The 19,418-nt window shown below is 34.2% G+C and overlaps 1 long non-coding RNA gene across 1 annotated transcript in view; it reads left to right on the top strand.

The window, feature by feature from the left end:
* The window catches only part of LOC145269790 (uncharacterized), a 261,099-nt gene that overhangs the window by 111,771 nt on the left and 129,910 nt on the right, over positions 1–19,418 (top strand). The gene's annotated exons all lie outside the window — the stretch shown is intronic.

The following is a 19,418-nucleotide window of genomic DNA, read 5'->3' as shown; positions in this document are numbered from 1 at the left end:
GTTATTTAAGTAAAGTGTAAATATCATCTCATAAGATAAACAATTAATGATTTATCAGATATTTTCCATTTTGATTGAACTGTAGATGTAAATTCATTGACCTAATCATCTGTGCACACAATTCTTATATTATCAATTATATTAAAAACCATGTAATATTTATTGCATTTCGACATGAGAAAAATATAAATTGTAACCGATCTATTAATTTTAAATCGATAAAACAAACAGATATCGTTCTTTTCATTCTGTTTATTCTAAAACAGAAAAAAAGAATATAAAGGAACTAATAAAACTAAAAATCAAAAATATTTGAACTTGGAAAATGAATACTAAATCAGATATTAAAGAAAAGTCTAATTCTTGTAAAGTATGTGGCACTTCCTTTTCAAGAAAACAATATTTAGAAATACATATGCGAAGACATACTGGGGAAAAAACATATTCTTGTCAAATATGTAGTTCTTCTTTTGTATGGAAAAAACACATGTTAGAACATATGCGAATACATGCTGGAAAGAAACTATATATTTTGTGAAGTATGTGGCTCTTCTTTTACAACAAACTCCAAGTTGGTCATTCACATGCGAACACATACTGGAGAGAAACCATATTCTTGTGAAGTGTGTGGCTCTTTGATAAATAAAAAAAATCAAAGCAATCATATGCGAACAGATACCAAAGAAAAACCTAATTCTTGTAAAGAATGCGGCTCTTCTCTTTCAAGAAAACAATATTTAGCAATACATATGCAAACACATACTGGAGAGAAACCATATTCTTGTGAAGTATGTGGCCGTTCTTTCCCACATAAACGCAGTTTAGTAATTCATATGCGAACACATACTGGAGAGAAACCATATTCTTGTGAACTGTGTGGCTCTTCTTTTACACAGAAACAACACCTTTTGGTACATATGCGAACACATACAGGAGAGAAACCATATTCTTGTGAAGTATGTGGCTCTTCTTTTACACAGAAAAATACTATGTTGATACATATGCGAACACACACTGGAGAGAAACCATATGCTTGTGAAGTATGTGGCTTTTCTTTTACAAGGAAACACGACTTGGTCATTCACATGCGAACACATACTGGAGAGAAACCATATTCTTGTGAAGTATGTGGCTCTTCTTTTACACAAAAAAATACTATGTTGAAACATCTGCAAACACATACTGGAGAGAAACCATATTCTTGTGAAGTATGCGGCCGTTCTTTTACAGAGAAGCAGCACGTGTTGCGACATATGCGGACACATACTGGAGAGAAACCATATTCTTGTGAAGTATGTGATCGTTCTTTTACCCATAAACACAACATGGTACATCATATGCGAACACATACTGGAGAGAAACCATATTCTTGTGAAGTATGTGGTTCTTCTTTTAATCACAAACGCCACATGTGTGAACATATGCGAACACACACTGGAGAGAAACCATATTTTTGTGAAGTATGTGGCTCTTCTTTTACAAGGAAACATGAATTGGTCATTCATGTCCGAACACATAGTGGAGAAAAACCATATTCTTGTGAAGTATGTGGCTCTTCTTTTACAAGGAAACACGAATTGGTCATTCATGTGCGAACACATACTGGAGAGAAATTATATTTTTGTGAAGTATGTGACTCTTCTTTTATATGGAAAAAGAGTTTGATCATTCATATGCGAACACATGAAAATTAAAGACCATCATGAGAATCGAGCAAGTATTACAACATCTATAACACAACTTGCCACTCATTTTGGAAAGGACTGCCTCACAAATGATGTAGAGAACCCAAATAAGCCTGCCACTGACATAGCCCACAAAAGTCGGAAAAATACACTAGCCAGTTCCATAGTGTTAAAACGGAGGGCAAGATACCTACCGAGTGAACTATTCCAAGGTTTCCTGGACTGGCTCAAAAGAGGATCCATCCATTACAACCAAGAGAGGTTGATATTGGCTGCACAAGACCAGGGCCGCATGACAAACGCTTTTAAAAAGATGAGTGGTCTAAGCAATAATAATAAATGCAGGTTCTGCAACACTGGGTTTGAGAGCGTGGGGACCTGATTTCTAGTTGCAAACTCATACTTGGAGATGATTATTATACAGATCGCCATAACGGAGGTGGTAAAAAGCTTCATTGGAAGATATGTAAGAAACTAAACGTTCAGTGTATTCCTGAGAACATATACCCGAACGAACAGTTGGGAATGACAACTACACCATTCACTATGACTACATAATCCCTACTGGTACATATCTAGAAAACGTAGCTGTTAAACCAAATATAGTGATTTGGGACAGAGCAAACAAAAAAGCGACCGTAATAGAGGTCAGTGTACCCAGTGATACAGGGCTTAACAGAGTTGAGACAGAAAAGATAACGTATCAAGGACTTATGTATGATATGAAACAATAAAGGATAAAAAGAGCCCCTCAACTCGTTCATGCACCAGACAGGAAGAGGAAAGCAATGGTGCAGACCTTCACTTCTAAAGTTACAAATTGCAATACCAGAGGAAAACCAGAATCAGCCATGAGGCTTTGACAAAAAGACCCTGACCCCCTACCAGCAAGCAAAAGAAAACAATTTTAATATTAAAGAAAATGTTTGTAAATGTTTATATCTTTTTTTCAATCTTAAAAAGTTTTTAAATATATTTTAAAAACATCTTGCTCATGAACATTCGACCATATCTGTATCAACACGTGATAATGTAAGGAATATAAAAATATAAAAAAATATTTATGATGTATGTACCCGCTGAATATTTCAAAACTCACTCAACTTGATCAGGTAGATCTATTTTTAACTAAGAACATCTAATTTATAAGGAAGTGAGAACAGTGTTTCTTGATTCGCCATATTTAATAAACGGAGACACTGTTGTATACGTCGTTCAACACATGGCAATATGACAACGTTCTGAGTAATGTGGAGATGAACTAAATAGTCTTAGCATTGGAAGATGAGATTATTTGTCCTTGGAAGAAAAAATCATGATGTCTTTACAACAGGTAAAACGAAGAAGATAGACATCCGAGAATGTTTACAGAAGTTTTATTTCAAGAACGCCATTAGTAGAACACCCCGACCCTGGACTAGCCGGAAGCACCGAAAACAGAAAGCTCCCATTAACTGTCCTTAGACACCTCAATTCGAACTACGCGATTTTAAAATCGCATAATATCATAAAAGTCATAAGATTACTTACTTTTTACCGATTTTTTTTTTCAATAATGTATTTGATTTAAAGAAAAAAATAATAATTTCCGATTTGACAAATAAAAATTAATTTTCTGGTTTACTAAGTAACTTATCGATCAAATTGATAAACGGCTTCTTTTAAACGAACAAAAAGTATTTTAAGACAAATTTTTTCCCTTGATGCTCGACATTTTAAAATGGGGGGGGCGTGAATTAATTCGACCTCCTATCTTTCCAAGCTGATAACTACTCGAAAAATGTAATTCAAACCCTATTTTTTTTTCAATTAAAGGAGCAAGGACCAAAGTTTCATTTAAAAAAAAAACAATGTGGTTTAAAAAATAAGGTTTTAAACTTCGGACTTTATAGGTAAATTTCTAAAAATCACTATTTTTTGTTTTAAATTTGAATATATTATTTATTGATCAATTTGTAATATAGAACCAATAGAAACATTTTGATAGTTTTTAAAAGTTTAAACATTGAAAAATACTGAACTCGTAAAATTAAAATCATTTCATTACTGTTTTATAAAAAATAAAAAAATAATATTTCTATTACCTTTTATACAACTGTAATAGTTTATTTTGGAAGTATAATCCATAAAGAAAATAAAGAACTCACTTTTAAAAGAGAAATTACGAGTTGTTTATAGTTTATTCAAAGTTTCGTGTTGGGGGTGTCAAAAATTCTGATACACCTATTGAGTCAATGTCTAAATTAGTTTGTCGGCGATCATTATTTTTTTTTTACAATAAATATTATTAAATTTAAAATCAATTGAAGTAGAAAATTTCTATTTTGTTTATATTTTTAATTTTGGTAACTTTGAAGAATTACTCCACCCTCGGAAATTCCTGTAAAATTATCACTCTTATAGGTTTTGGGGGTCGCTGGAAATGAAAATAACATTTAAAACTATGGCAAATGAGTAGTTTCCAAAATATGAAGAAATGTTAGATTAAAAGAAGTGGGGGATCATTTTTCTATAATAATTTAACGTAAAATGATCACCCACTTTGTGGTCATGGTTTTTTCTTAGGCGAGGGGGGGGGGACTTTCTTTCCACCCTTGGAAAATCCTTTAAAATTATCCCTAACGTTTAAAATTCCAAGAAACAAGTAGTTTCCAAGATATGAAGAAATGCACTCACTTTATGGTCACTTTTTTTTGGAAAGGGTGGAGGGAACTGCCGGTTTGTTTTTCGTTCTTTTTTGAGAGAGATATTCAATTATAGAACTTGTATAGTTTTTAACAGGTGCTTATGCAGTTTAATTAACCATTTCAACGTAAGTAACACGCCAACATTAACTGAGCAGAAGAACTGTTTAATATATTACAAAAATTCTGTTCACATTTGGTGGGAGGCAGAGGAAGGGCGGGCGGTGTTGTGGCAGCCACAACAACTCCCACCCATCCATCGCGTCCCACTTTAACCATTAATTAAACTGTATAAGCATATTATCGGTTAATTCAGCTGCATAAGCACCTGTTAAACTGTTAAAGGATTTTCCAAGGTTGGAAAGAAAGTCCCCCCCCCCCAAAAAAAATCGTGGCCACAAAGTGGGGGCTCATTTTACGTTAAATTTTTATAGAAAAGTTATCTCCCACTTTTATAACTAAAAATTTTCATATCTTGGAAACTACTCATTTGCCGTAATTGTAAACGTTATTTTCGGTTTCAGCGACCCCAAAAACCTTTAAAAGTGGTAATTTTAAAAGAATTTTCGATGGTGGAGTAATTCTTCATATTTACCTTAATTTTTATTTAATCTTTTACTATTTTTTTTAATTTTTACTTTCTTTAAAGTAAAAATTTGAATTTAATTTTTAGATGAACACAACATCAGGAAAAATTCGGTAGTCATTTTGTTTTGATTTAGCTTATTCACATCATGTTGACAGATGTCAGTTTTGTTTTTCTCAATATTTTATGCATAATGCTGAATCGATTTTAAATGGAAATGATTCCTTATTTAGTAATATTTAACAAGACAACAGCATTTACCCATTTCTAGCTTATGAAGAACATTTTTTTTTTTGCATTGCCCAGTTTGGGTGGGGGGAGGCTGCAGTTGATCGGGTGGGGGTTAGATGTTTGTTTGGAGTTTATATCTTCACGATGTAACAAACATAATTGGACAAATGATAAATTCTGAAGGGTTGAATATTAAATGATAAAAATGGTGATGTTGAGACACAACGACCTAGAAAGTTTAACAGGTGCTTATTTTTCTTGTCTTGCAAACTTTCTAAGATGAAATTCGTCACCTCCCTCGATGACTAATCGAACAGGCAAAACACTGCTCACTTATGCTATATACAAGTAAACTAGCGATAAAAAATAAAATGGGAATTATTCTCTCCTACATAAGATGAAGTAAGGACTTTATTTACAAAAAATAAAAAAATAAAAATTAAAGAAATTAACATATTTGCACACTTGAACGTAACGACTATTATTCTATAAATAGATTGGCACACGGGCACAAAACATCCGGAAATAGAAATTCTATTCCTCTCCAACAAGACATGGCCATATTCCCATTCGGCCAAACAAAATTGACGCCGAACCACTGTGCCAAAAACGGACGTTAAGTATTTTTTTAAAATTCATCTTAACTCTTAATAAATGTATATCATGTTTTCTCGTTTAATTTGGTTTTTCTATTTTTTTATTATATATATTTATTTGTCTTTATTTTTCTTGTCTTGCAAACTTTCTAAGATAAAATTCGTCACCCCCCCCCCGACGGCTACTCGAACAGGCAAAACACTGCTCACTCCTGCTATATTAGAGTAAACTAGCGATAAAAAAACGGGAATTATGCTCTCCTATATTAGATGAAGTTAGGACTTTATTTAAGTAATATACTTAATATCTACTATTACTATAAGCTTGCTTGTATTGAAAATGTTGCTTCGTTGCGAGCTAATCAAACCATCGAATATAGTTAGTCTTACTTTCGATTATATTTGAAACTAAAATACACAGTGACATTAGCTATGTCGCTAGGACTATTACTGAATAAATACACAAAGCTTTGAGCTTAACCAAACTGACTGCATTTAATTATTAATCCCGATGCGCAATAGTTACTGTCATTACACTCCAAGCACCCCTGCTGGATTGCTACGTATACCTAATATGTACTTTGCCTCCAAGACGACTGCCTATGTCTGATTTTCATGTAAAATTTAAAAAAAAATTTTTCTTCTTTAACTAAACTTTACTTGCCACTCAAAATTCTAATAATTCTACTGTATTCTGTAAGTTTAATCCTCTCATGAAAACTAACGATCTGCTCTACTCCCCAAGCTCCCATTAACACTCATACATTACACCCGACTTGGATGGGGATCCTTAGCTTTCAGCCCTTAACCTTCGTATGCTGACCGATTGGAAATCATGATCACTAAACATCTATACATTTCTACCCCTTAGGCACGCATTAACTTATTCTTATCCAAGTAGATACTTATTAACTACAGTCTGTACTTAGATTTATAGCTGCTTGTATTACATAGCAATAGCTGTCTAAATACAAAAATTGAACCGATACTTTATAATGCTAAATACAACTTCCTGATTTTTTAAATGAAAGCTGAAGAACTCTTCATTAGAAATGGAAACATACTTAATACCTGCAATCTCCATATATTCGCATCTACCGGAAATCTGCCCACATCTATTTGCTGTACTATACATACTGTATACGACATAGCATATAATTTACTCCCAATTATACCTGTACTGTAATGTACCTCATATAAAAAATGACGTTACTTGTATCTATTGAATATACAACTTAACCCTCCTCCCATCTAAAATATCCAGAGCTTGTACAATTTCTTTCTAGTAATTCGTAATATCACGCCATTCAGTAACGCCTTATCCTATTCCTAAGCCAACATAAAAATAAGAAAAGATAATTTTTTATATAAAGCCAAAGGAAAGACCATTAAACCACGTTAACTCCTTCCAACAGACCTGTTCGCAAATTCTGCTTCCACTGCATGAACTCTTACTCACCCCTTCCTCCAGTAACAAACAATCAAATACCAATGTCCCATAATTACTTTGAGGAGTATAGTTTTTCAGTAGATATATAACCTTTATAAACTAACCCAGAAACATTAACTACCAACGTGGTGTCACAAAAATACCTAGATTAGGACCCAGGTGCAGAGAAAACCTTCTCAGTCCTGATGGACTCGTAGATCTTTACAGGTCATCCGTTTAAGAGAAGGAAAACTCTGATGCAAAACCTAAGGGGAGGAAGACCTCTCCAGTCTTGGATGACAACCTTCCTAGAGCTGCTGACTCAAACAAATTACCGGTCTGCAAGCCTAAACTGTTTAAGGAATAGATAGGCACTGTCTATCGCCCGGATTCCATACTCCTTCTTTGCCTATTAGCCAGGTGTAGAGGTCGAATTACAGGGAGTCGACAGAAACACTCAGTGTTCGAGCTTTTTTCTTGACTAGAACAATGAACGCCGTTTTCCTCACTCATGACACATCCCATCCCTTAAACTGGGCACTTTGGAGTGCTTGAATGCCATAATGTCAGTGCAAGTAGATTGGGTTGACAATCGTCTGATGGGTTGCAGGTACTGGATAGACAGTTCCTAGCTGATGTTCCCGACTGGGGGTACAGGTGCACTAACTCTTTGGTAGCGCTTAGAGCGGCTGCTCCATCAACAATTGTATAATATTGGGTTGTTTGTAGTGCCATGTCGTGCATGGAAAGGGACCCTGCACTCATCCCTGGTGGGCTATCCCAAGGCCACAATCCTAGTAGATGGAAGGACAACTGATGGTCTGCTTGTGTTGCATGTCTGGTATTCTCCATAACCACTTGTTCAGCACCCTTTACCTAAACTGAAACTCCTAAAAAAAACCATGACTACAATAAAAAATTACGCTAAAACCAGGCCTAAACTCAAACAAAACCGACCTGCCTCCTCCCTTAGTCTTGCATTTACGAACATCCATGAACTTAGAACTAATTTAAGTTAAGATGTTGAAGCATTTCTCCTAACAAACACCCCGGATATCTTAGCACTAAGTGAGACTAACCTACACTCCTCCATCCCCTCTAACTACGTTAACATGCCTGGATATCTCTTACTCTGCCGTAAGGACTCTGACAGACATATGCACGGGCTTGGAGTCTACATTCGAAACACCCTCCCCTTGACTAGAGAAACTAGACTAGAATCGGACGATCAAGCCTTTATGTGCTTTAGACTTAACATACAACATAACATTAGCTACTTTTATTTTCTCTACCGCTCTCCCTCGACCCAGGACTGTACCCTAATAAACAAAGTCTCTGACAGCATAGATACAGCACTTTCCCTCGACACTAGCACACACGTGCATGTATTTGATGACTTCAGTGTCCACCACAGCAACTGGCTTGGATTTTCTACTCACACAGACCATAATTAACCAAGCTCTAGTCCACCACCTTACAGATGCTAAACTTCTGACTGACCAACAATATGGATTTAGGCAAGCCCGTTCTACAGCAGATATTCTAACTGTAATCTAAGAACGTATATACCATTCACTGGACAAAACGGGGGAGGGTAGAGCGGTAGCTCTAGATATATCTAAGGCTTTTGACAGGTTATTACATGAAGATCTCAGGAAAATCAGATCATATGTTATCACTGGCAGAATACATAACATAATTAAATCCCTCTTAGATAAGAGAAAAATCCATGTTGTCCTCGATGGTCATACATCTAAACAATATGATATAAATGCGGGAGTGCCTCAGGGGGTCTATCCTTGGATCGCTATTATTCTTAATATTCATAAATGACCTCCCTGACAAAATTGTCTGTGAGATGTGTATATATGCTGACGACACCACGCTCTATAATAGACACGACAGGAAAACAAATGAACACATATCTAAGGAAATGGCAGAAACACTAGAGGATGACCTTCGGTCTGTAGTGGAATGGGGACATAAATGGATGGTCACATTCAATGCTGCCAAGACTAAATTCGTTTCCTTCAATAATTACAAGAAACCTTCTCTATCACCAATAGCAATGACCAATAACTCTTTATCTGAAAGTACATCTTTTAAACTCCTCGGCCTAACGCTCACAGGAAACATGAGTTGGAACAATTACACTGAGAGTACCGCCAGGACTGCTGCAAAGAAGGTAGGCTCTCTCTACCGTGCTAGAAAGATACTAATGCCTGAAAGTATCCCATACCTCTATAAGGCCACCATTCGCCCATGTATGGAGTATTGTTGTCATATTTGGGCTGGTGCCTCTGCCACTAATCTCTCAGTTTAGACAAGGTTCAAAAGAAAGTCGCCAATCTGATAGGTCCTGAACTGTCATCTAAACTTCAGCCTCTGTCACATCAACGAAATGTTGCATCCCTCTGCCTGTTCTCCAAGTACTTGAACAGTGAATGCTCTGACGAACTGCAAGCACTTGTGCCCCCTCGACGTAAATACCACTGACAAACCTGAAAAGTAGCTAAATCCAACCCCTCTGCAGTAGAGATTCCTAGATGTAAGAGAGCCTTCTACTCCAGTAGATTCTTCCCCAGAACAGCTAGACTTTTGAATTCCCTTTCAGTTTCTTGCTTCCCCGACTGTACTGACATGCAGAAGTCCAAGTGCAACATGAACTGACATCTTGCTGCCTAACTCCCTACCTGATGCCTATGTCCCTGATAGTAGCCCCATACAACAAAGTGGCAATGTGCTTTGTTTGGGGTGAAAATGTAATAAAAAAAGAAATGGCCACTAAGTTGGAGTTTTATGTAAAATTTGAAACAGAATAAAATTGAAACGAAATAACAAATGAAGTAATTTTTTTAAATGTATTTTATTCAAAAGAAAATTTTAATTTTAATACAAAAAACTGAATTCTATACAGCAATAATCTCGACGAATTTATTTGGCCCACATCTCCCCCCCCATAAACTCAGATGAATGAAAAGAAAAAAACTCTTGTTTGCGATTGAAAACTTTGAAAAATAAAAATAAAAACAAGATTTTAATAAAAATTGTCTGCACTTGCACTTTACGTTTTTAGTTTCGATTTGAAGAGAGCAGAACAGGGGGAAACAATGCAATTTTATAACTTGGAGAAACAATCGAAGTATCGAAAATGTCGACAAGACAATAACACAAAAATAATACATTAATTATCTGAACATTTATTGAATAAAAATAAACGTTTTATATGTTTAGAATATTTGTTTTTAGTTATTTTTATACAGCTTTGTCCCAGTACCCACTGTCGTCTGATTTCCTGCTCTAGTGCCTACTGACGTCCAACTTCTTTTAGCCATCAGGCTACCCGTTCCAATGATTATTGATATCCGGCGACTATGTTCAATTACCCACTGTTGTCTGGGTGCCTGTTCCAGTGCCTACTGGCATCCAGCAGCCTTGTCCAAGTACCCACTATTGCGAGGCCATATAAAGCATGTTCACGACTTAGTAATAAGAAAAACCATTATACCAGTATATATATAAAACTACATTATTTATTTAAAACAAAACTAAGCAAAGTTGATACATTGGTGTAATAATTCGGTAGGCGCGTAAGGACGTGTGATTGTGGCTTGTACGTGTTGAACTCTATGGAAACGTGCACAAAGGTGATAGTTCATATTTTACACAAGCAATATGTAGCTTAATGATAACAGTCTTGGATTGTTTATACTGTATTAGCTCATTGTGTAAGCATCTGAAAGGTAACGATGTCTATGCAAAAATATGCAAGCCTACCTCACATTTCTGTCTGCTGCTCTTCGAGTGCATGCTTATGAAGCGTGTGGGTGTATACGTGTATAAATGTGCCCCACTCCATGTGTGTGTGCTACTGCAGACAGCTTGTTCTGTGTCTGTGTGTTTGATCTAGACAAAGCGAATTAGTAGGTATAAACGGCTCACTATACCACTGTCGTCTGATTTCCTACTCTAGTGCCTACTGACGTCCAGCTGCCATATTCCAGAAGCTGAGCCAGTCTCACTCTCAGACTGATCACATACCTTATACATTTATCACTTTCATGTTTTATTTGGTAAATAAAAGACGATTTACGTCGTCCTTAACTAAATATCATTGTGTGTCAAACAAAGATCAGCAAAGAAGATGAAAAGTCCACATCATTCTTAGACTCATGCCGCAAATGTTGAGGATTATATTCAACTTATATTCGACCCACCATGACTATCGAGCATTTGAACAAATTCAGCACAGAACCAACAATGAGATCTTGACTTCATACTGGATGTAAAACGTCAAGCTTTGTGAACATGAACAAGACCATTCAAGGATATCAACTCTCTTTGACAACAGATTCGACAACGAAATTATCACGAACATTCATCAAGAACATAAAATTCACGGACATCACCAACAACCACGATGGAAGAAATTGCTCACGTTTAAAACGAGTTAAGCTGCAACACGCACATCAAAAATTCAACAACTGGACGTTTGATGATTCAATCAACACAGAAGGGTCCCAAATTATTCGAACAGCGCACACCCTCACCAATAACACCCACTTGTAGTTGGCATTGCAGACTCACTTGCAAATATTGGGCAACTCACTTCAACCATAGTTTACCACCAATCTTGATAATTATCTCCACAACACGGACAACAGATTTAACAAGTGCAGACTCACTTGCACTCATCGCTTGGACTGCAGACGCACTTGCAGACTAAGAACACAAACAATCGTGCAGACCCACTTGTACTCACTTATCACTTTCAACCAACCATGCAGAAACACCTACACCAGCGAATTGTCTCATCAACCTTGCAGATCAACTTACACTCATGATCTCGACGATCCTTGCTGATACATTCGCATCTGCAGATTGTTTTGACATTGTTTGTTTGGTAATTGATAATAATCAGTTATCCAGGGTGAGAGCCTTGTCGTAGTGTGTATCAGAACACCAATTACCACTCCAACTAAAACACACAATGACGATGTGTTAGCAGAGTCAGCCACATGACTGACATCGCGTTATGTGCATCGATGTTCGTGTGTGTTCCTTACGTTGATTTTCCTTTCTTTTTAACCACAAACGGAATTAACAAAAAAACTTTACTTTTCCCACATGATTAATATCGGCAGACTTTGGATTTCAAGCCGAATTGAACATAAATACAATCAATATACAAGTGAAATTATTTTGATTTCTGTAAGAAATTAATTTTAATCACTTGTTTTTTATTAAGAGCAACACCTTTTCATAAAGACAGTGCTTGTTTAACCAAAAAGCTTTTAACGCAGATTGGAAGCAGATTTTTTCTCTTCTTGCCGATCTGCAAAGACTTGCGTGGCCAGTGTTTGCTTTGGGGTTTTCTTTGGGGAAGCATTCCTCTTGATTCCTTGGTCTGTTGCCCCTGTTGGGTCATTAGCTGTCTCTTTTTGGAGGATTTTTTGCAGGTTTGTTCTCTTCCTTGGTTCAACTAAAGCAGCTGGCTGGTCTGCATCAGGGGTGACTAGAGTAATATTTAGCGGAATTCCGAGCCAGGCTACATTGTTGGATCTGAACCGGGAGGAATACTGAGAAGAGGAAGGTAACTAGTCCAGGATCTTATGTGCAAATGCTTAGCCTGGAGTCCGGTTCCCAGAGGGGGCTTCAGCCAATCTGGGGCAGGATCAGTGTCCACAACAACTTTACTACCATCATGTGATCCAGGCTCTACTACAGCGCCCAGATGTTGGAACAGGCCAGAATTCCTTGCCAGTGCTGACCCTCCGCACCATATCGATAGAAAAGTTTGCTGCACTAGACAGCTTCTCCAATTCTTTTGACACTGATGTCCTCTTGGTGATAGAAGTAGACCAGCTGGGAGTGGTGATCCGGCTTGATCGAATCAATGGAACAAAAGGATTAAGTGTCAGATCGCCCGCCCATAGGAGGAAAGAATTCGTAGGGCCAGGATTGAAACCAACTGGCACTATTGATTTTTCCATCTTGAGAACCACCTAACTCAGATCAAGCATCAACGAGAGCAGTCCCAGGCAACTGGAAATAACCCGTAGAGATCATCACTTTACAGGACTCTGATCTCAGCCGTTCACTGAATTAAAACATGCAGTACAGCAGAAGAAACAGTGACAGTGATAGCAGAAAACCGTCAGCAAAGAAAAAGCTCAGAGCAAGAATGTCTCGTCTAAGAAAAAAGATGAGGACCGATCAACCAGGCCAGAGGAGGGCGGCAGTTGGCGTCATACCCACTAAGAAGAAAAGATCATCTCTGACGAAGAAGCTGGTAGATTAGACATCACTACCGAAGAGTTTACAAGCGCTGGACGCGACATGTTCTACAATTCCGCTAGGGCAGAGAGCACTACTGCCGAAGTTGCTGAAAACGCCAACAACAGCAGCAACAACTCGGCAGCTGAAAGGTAGTGGGGACCCCAATCCCAACTACCACCTGCAGACTACCCTAAGCTATTCAACACGACGTACAAGGAGTTGACTGCTGGTAAAGTCATTAAAGCAGTAAAGCTGTGGATAGACTAGCGAGACGAATCGTATCGCTAGTCACCACAGACTTGAAAAATAAAAATTTAACAGTAGTATCCAAAGAAGTTATGGCGGAGGTGCTGGAGATCTTTAAATTTCAACAACTTATATATATCGTTGGAGCTTTGTCGTATGGGACCTTCTGCTGCTGACCGATGATGATGTGGAAAAGATGTTCAGGTCTAACTAGAAGTGGAAAAATTTCCGCTTCAGGCCAAAATACATAAACAAGAGACGTACGGACATTTTTATCATTTTTTGTCCCTTGTTAGATAGACTCCAAACACTGTCATGAGTTAGTATGTCATGAGTTGGTATGTCATGAGTTAGTATGAGGACATTGAAATAATTTTTTCAGTTCGTGGTCCCCGTAATCTATGATAGGGGGCCACATTATTAAGATGTGCTTGGTTTCCAAAAAATTCAAGTCCTGCTCATGTATGACACCTGGACAATGAGTGGAATCGTCAAGTGCTAAAAACGACCTAATGCAGCTGCAAAGCTGCCTCTGAATCTCCGACACGGAGAGAAAAGATCAGAAAATTTCCCTTCTTGTCTGGAGACTGGATATGCGATTTTGATGCTTTTCACGCTTATAGCTACATCACACATAGGGGTCTGCTGAGGCCGCCAAAGCAATCGGAGAAAGTTGATGGGAAAAGGATAACTAACCCCAAAAATTTCACAGACAGAGTAAGACGTACTAAAGCCCTATAGAGTATGATCGCTGAAGCCAGAGGGGCGTTCCCCAACATACCTTATATTTGTACGGTCGACTGGCGAATCATTTCTCGCACAGAAATTTGTAGAGATGCTTGAAAAAGTTGTAGTCGGTGCAATGGTTTCATGTTATCTTTGGATGATAACAGATATACATTCGTAATACAGAAATAAGTAAGCTTCATATACAGATGTGTGTATAATTAGAACGTAGTCTGGTTGTCCAACTAAGGGCTGTAATCGCTTTAGTTGGTTTTATTGTATTATGCTGGTATATATTATATTATGGTCTCATTGTATTATGTTGGTATATATTATATTATGATTTTATTGTATTATATTGGTATATATAATATTATGATCTTATTTAATTATGTTGGTATATATTATATTATGATCTTATTATATTGTGTTGGTTGATACAATATTATGATCTTATTGTATTATGTTGGTAAATATTATATTATGATCTTATTGTATTATGTTGGTATATATTATATTATGATCTTATTGTATTATGTTGGTATATATTATATTATAGTCTTATTGTATTATGTTGGTATATATTATATTATGATATTATTGTATTATGTTGATATATATTATATTATGATTTTATTGTATTATGTTGGTATGTATTATATTATGATCTTATTGTATTATGTTGGTATATATTATATTATGATATTATTGTATTATGTTGGTATATATTATATTATGATATTATTGTATTATGTTGGTATATATTATATCATGATTTTATTGTATTATGGTGGTATGTATTATATTATGATCTTATTGTATTATGTTGGTATATATTATATTATATTATGATCTTATTGTATTATGTTGGTATATATTATATTATGATCTTATTGTATTATGTTTGTATATATTATATTATGATCTTATTGTATTATGTTTGTATATATTATATTATGATCTTATTGTATTATGTTGGTTGATATTATATTATGATCGTATTGTATTATGTTGGTATATATTATATTATGGTCTTATTGTATTATGTTGGTATATATTATATTATGGTCTTATTGTATTATGTTGGTATATATTATATTATGATCTTATTGTATAATGTTGGTATATATTATATTATGATCTTATTGTATTATGTTGGTATATATTATCTTATTGTATTATGTTGGTATATATTATATTATGATCTTATTGTATTATGTTGGTATATATTATATTATGATCTTATTGTATTATGTTGGTATATATTATATTATGATCTTATTGTATTATGTTGGTATATATTATATTATAGTATGGTCTTATTGTATTATGTTGGTATATATTATATTATGATCGTATTGTATTATGTTGGTATATATTATATTATGGTCTTATTGTATTATGTTGGTATATATTATATTATGATCTTATTGTATTATGTTGGTATATATTATATTATGATCGTATTGTATTATGTTGGTATATATTATATTATGGTCTTATTGTATTATGTTGGTATATATTATATTATGATCTTTTGTATTATGTTGGTATATATTATATTATGATCTTATTGTATTATGTTGGTATATATTATATTATGGTCTTATTGTATTATGTTGGTATATATTATATTATGATCTTATTGTATTATGTTGGTATATATTATATTATGGTCTTATTGTATTATGTTGGTATATATTATATTATGATCTAATTGTATTATGTTGGTATATATTATATTATGTTCTTATTGTATTATGTTAGTATATATTATATTATGATCTTATTGTATTATGTTGTTTGATATTATATTATGATCTTATTGTATTATGTTGGTATATATTATATTATGATCTTATTGTATTATGTTGTTTGATATTATATTATGATCTTATTGTATTATGTTGTTTGATATTATATTATGATCTTATTGTATTGTGTTGGTATATATTATATTATGATCTTATTGTATTATGTTGGTATATATTATATTATGATCTTATTGTATTATGTTGGTATATATTATATTATGATCTTATTGTATTATGTTGGTATATATTATATTATGATCTTATTGTATTATGTTGGTATATATTATATTATGATCTCATTGTATTATGTTGGTATATATTATATTATGATCTTATTGTATTATGTTGGTATATATTATATTATGGTCTTATTGTATTATGTTGGTATATATTATATTATGATCTTATTGTATTGTGTTAGTATATATTATATTATGATCTTATTGTATTATGTTGTTTGATATTATATTATGATCTTATTGTATTATGTTGGTATATATTATATTATGATCTTATTGTATTATGTTGGTATATATTATATTATGGTCTTATTGTATTATGTTGGTATATATTATATTATGATCTTATTGTATTGTGTTAGTATATATTATATTATGATCTTATTGTATTATGTTGGTATATATTATATTATGATCTCATTGTATTATGTTGGTATATATTATATTATGATCTTATTGTATTATGTTGGTATATATTATATTATGATCTTATTGTATTATGTTGGTATATATTATATTATGATCGTATTGTATTATGTTGGTATATATTATATTATGGTCTTATTGTATTATGTTGGTATATATTATATTATGATCTTATTGTATTGTGTTAGTATATATTATATTATGATCTTATTGTATTATGTTGGTATATATTATATTATGATCTTATTGTATAATGTTGGTATATATTATATTATGATCTTATTGTACGGCCGGATCTGAATATTCTTTCAGCTCCATGATGATGGTGGGTGTTTTGAAGATCTGCCATTGGTTGTGGCGGAGTTTGTTGTTCCATGCGATCTGTTTCTATGCTGGCTGCTTATCCTCCATTGAATTCTGGGGATATTACGATTGAGGATGAAGATGCGTCTTGGTTCAGCCTTGCTGCGGACTTATCTTTCCCCGGATCCTTGTGTTGGTCGTGTTGAGACTGTTGCTATGATTACCTTTGATACAAGCGAGTCGCTGTTTTTTTTTTATGGATCGAATTGTTGGGACACTTTACTGATAAGTTTCATACGAGCTTTCAGTTTAATAGTAATTCGCCAGGTGATGGAATTACATGGTCGATAGGGGTTGACCGTAAATCTAGCAATACCATGTCAAAGTCGCGACTATTTGAGACAGCCTTCCTAATTGCAGATTTTATGGATTGCATACAGCACTCTGCTAGACCATTTGATTGAGGGTATCTAGGGATAATATATAGTTTTCAAATTCCCATTCACCTGCAAATTGCTTGAACAGACTAGAGCTATAGTGAGGACCATTGTCGCTTATGACTCTCACTGAGATCCCTTGTTCTCCAAATATTTGTTTGATTACTTCCTGACTTCTTTTTATTAGAGAGGGAGCATTTAATGGAAATAACATACTATGACTTGTCACCTCCATTTGAGGATGATACCCATCTCGCTCCAATCTTGGGGTAGAATTTGAGGTCCTTAAAACGAAAGTGATAAGGTGATGTAGTTCAAAAGCGAGTACATCTGTGTTGTGCTTAAGAATATAAATTTCGACTAAAGATTTGTTATTTTTACACGTTTGGTCAAAATATTAACCTCATCATATTTTATGAAAGTCATAAGTCATTGGATTGGCACTATATAGATATTGATGAAACTATTACAATATTTTCAATAACAACATAAAAGTCTTAATTGTACATATAAATGTTTATATGTATTTTTTCTCACTCTGTTTGGTGCCGCTGTTTCATGATTGTCTGTTGATGTAATACCCCCATATATATATATATATATATATATATGTGTGTGTGTGTGTGTGTGTGTGTATGTGTGTGTGTGTGTTAAAAGAAAAACACAACATAAACTAAGCCTAATCTCAATCCAAAGGAGAGCTAATAAAGTTAACATATAGAGATACTGAATATCAAGTAAAATATGAAATATCTAAAAAACAATATTATAGAATAATAAAATAAAAATAAAGATAAAAAATTGCAATCGAAACTATAGAAAGGCAACAAAGTCAAGTCAATAAATTTATCCAAAAAGACAAGTGGTAATCAAGTAAGTTTCAGCACAGATAAAATAAAACCCAGGATGACGATCTGATGTATAAAATCATCAAATAGAATTTTATAGAAAAAAATCCGGCCATGTAAAGCGTATTTGCATGCATTTGTGGACAACAATATGAAGATAAAAATGACAGAATACAGAATATTCAAATATAATAGCACGACTTAAATATAAACTATTTAAGAATCCAGGTAATGCAATTGCAGTTTGAACAACACTGCAACAAAGTGCAGTATGCAACATTTAATAAACATGTATTTCAAATAACAGCAAAATCTTACAAATTTGAACGAGTTTGTAGACAAAGGGACATAAAATGTTTTACTTTATCCTTCTGAAAAAACTATTTTCTCTCTTTTTTATACATTTCTACCTTATATATTTTATTTGCTAGCTTTGTCAATTATTTAAAGATGGTCAAATGGCAATATATATATACTCAATTTTGTGTTGTATTGCATAACTGTCGTCATCAAGTAGAAAGAAATGGTTTCACTGTGAATCACACTAAAATTCTGTGTACAGAAGACAATTGCCATTGTTGAGGTAACTTCTATTTAATGTATTAATCATGAAGACTTTCCTTCGTATCACACTTTCAAATTCTGTGTAGAGAATTCCATTGTTATTGGCGGAACAACTTCTTTTGAATATATTGATCATAAAGGCGTATATCTTCCTATATACTTGAATGACATGAATATGATTTTTCACACACGATACTAGAGACAAGTTTCTCTTCAGTGTGTATTCTCATATGTAAATTAGGCGAAGAATAGTTTGGAGAGACGATGACGTTTCATCACAAAATTTGTGATACAAATCTTGAAATTTAATCCCTTTATGTCATAC

Source organism: Euprymna scolopes, chromosome 45 (assembly GCF_053919585.1).
Source record: "Euprymna scolopes isolate OS-2025 chromosome 45, ASM5391958v1, whole genome shotgun sequence".
NCBI classification, from domain to species: Eukaryota; Metazoa; Mollusca; class Cephalopoda; order Sepiida; family Sepiolidae; genus Euprymna; species Euprymna scolopes.
Note: the sequence above shows the minus strand (reverse complement) of the source record. Positions and strands in the feature narration are given on the sequence as shown.